Raw genomic sequence first — 2411 nt, forward strand, 5'->3', positions numbered from 1 at the left:
AGTAATCTTAATTATATTCACACAGTTGTCGACTATTAGTGGTAATACAGAATGGCGTAGCTGCTATGGTATGGCGGTTCCTTGAAAAATTAAATATAGAATTACCATATAATTCAGCCTGTTGTAACTTGAATTTGAGTACAACACCAACTCAACTACCAAAATAGAGCTTTTCTTTTTTTTTTCCCTGGACCATAACGTAGCACTCCCCGATAGCAGGAGATGACAGAGAGAAAGCTTTCAGTCACACAGGTCTGAGTCACTGACATTTCCCTTGTTCATCTCCTTTCTCTGGTGAGACATTAAATCCACTTATATTTTTCCATCATGCTTTTATCTTTCACTTTCTCCAATCACATACAATTGACTACCGGAATTCTGCTCATGGAAACAGCATCCATGAGGTACACAAAGCATCAAAGGCAATGGAACGGAAATGGAGAACTCATCATTCATTCATTCAGTGTATATTTATTGAGCATCTCCCACACCCTTAACACTGAACCCTGTATTGAAAATCTAGTGATAAATAAAATAGAAACGTGTCTTCACTTTAAAGGAATTTATGATCTCATGAAAGACAAAAAATTAACAGATAGTTACAAAGTGTGATAAGTGCTATGAAGAAAAGCTATTCAGTTCAGTTCAGTCACTCAGTCGTGTCCGACTCTTTGCGACCCCATGAATCGCAGCATACCAGGCCTCCCTGTCCATCACCATCTCCCGGAGTTCACTCAAACTCATGTCCATCGAGTCAATGATGCCATCCAGCCATCTCATCCTCTGTCATCCCCTTCTCCTCCTGCCCCCAGTCCCTCCCAGCATCAGAGTCTCTTCCAATGAGTCAACTCTTCACATGAGGTGGCCAAAGTATTGGAATTTCACTTCAGCATCAGTCCTTCCAATGAACACCCAGGCCTGATCTCCTTTAGGATGGACTGGCTGTAAAAGAAGATTTCAGAGAACACATTCTTGACCCACTGATCCTGGAGGGGCAAGGATACACTGAGGACAAAGGGTAGGCAGGTATAGTAGAAACAGGATCAAATTCTACTGGAGGAGTGAAGGAGAATGGTAGCTGAGCATCAAGTCTGTGAACCCTCAAGTGAATATTCAGTTCAGTCTCTCAGTCATGTCCAGCCCTTTGTGACCCCAAGGACTACAGTATGCCAGGCTTCCCTGTCCATCACCAACTCCTGGAGCTTGCTCAAACTCATTTCTATCGCGTTGGTGATGCCATCCAACCATCTCATCCTCTGTTGTCCCCTTCTCCTCCTGCCTTCAATCTTTCCCAGCATCAGGGTCTTTTCCAGTGAGTTAGTTCTCCACATCAGGTGGCCAAAGTATTGGAGCTTCAGCTTAGCATCCATCCTTCCAATAAATATTCAGGGCTGATTTCCTTTAGGATGGACTGGTTGGATCTCCTTGCAGTTCAAAGGACTCTCAAGAGTCTTCTCCAATACCACAGTTCGAAAGTATCAATCCTTCAGCTCTCAGCTTTCTTTATGGTCCAACTCTCACATCCATACATGACTACTGGAAAAACCATAGCTTTGATTAAATGGACCATTGTCAGCAAAGTATGTCTCTGCTTTTTAATATGCTGTCTAGGTTAGTCATAGCTTTTCTTCCAAGATCTTTGAATTTCATGGCTGCAATCACCATCTGCAGTGATTTTGGAGCCCAAGAAATAAAGTCTGTCACTGTTTCCATTGTTTCCCCATCTATTTGCCATGAAGCGATGGGACTGGATGTCATGATCTTAGTGTTTTGAATGCTGAATTTCAAGCCAACTTTTAAAAGTGAATAGTAGAGCTTCCTTTTCAGGGGTGTTGGGTGCTGAGAACACAGTAGACAGCACAGGCATATACCTGTAGTCAATGGAGCCTTGAGTTCTGTCAGATGTCTGACCTACAGCCACAGTATTTGCCTGAGGTTTTTTTTTCCCCATGGAAACACATTTTATTTTAAATATGGCAGTGTATACATGTCAATCCCAAATTCTCAATCTATACCTCTCCACAATCCTCCTCTCTTGATAACCGTACATTCATTCTCTAGGTCTATGAGTCTGCTTCTGAGTTTTCTAACATCAAAACTGTCTTGCCTTTAGACTGAAGTTATCATCACTTCATGCCAAAATTCCCATAAATGTCTATTTCAGGTTAAGATCTTTGTCCAAAGGAGAAACCGCAGATATCCTTGAACCCTCCTCTTTCTTTCTTCCACGACCAATTGACTACTCTTTCCTATGGCCCCACATTAGACACGTCTCTTGAATGTATGCTTTGTACTCTCTCTGTTCCCACTATCTCTGTTCTATATCAACTAGATTCTTAGCTTCCGAACCTGGTCTCTCTACTCCTGTTACGCACCCCTACCTGCTCCCACCTGAGCACACTCTGACTTCC

The sequence above is a fragment of the Capricornis sumatraensis genome, chromosome 19 (assembly GCF_032405125.1).
Source record: "Capricornis sumatraensis isolate serow.1 chromosome 19, serow.2, whole genome shotgun sequence".
Taxonomy (NCBI): Eukaryota; Metazoa; Chordata; class Mammalia; order Artiodactyla; family Bovidae; genus Capricornis; species Capricornis sumatraensis.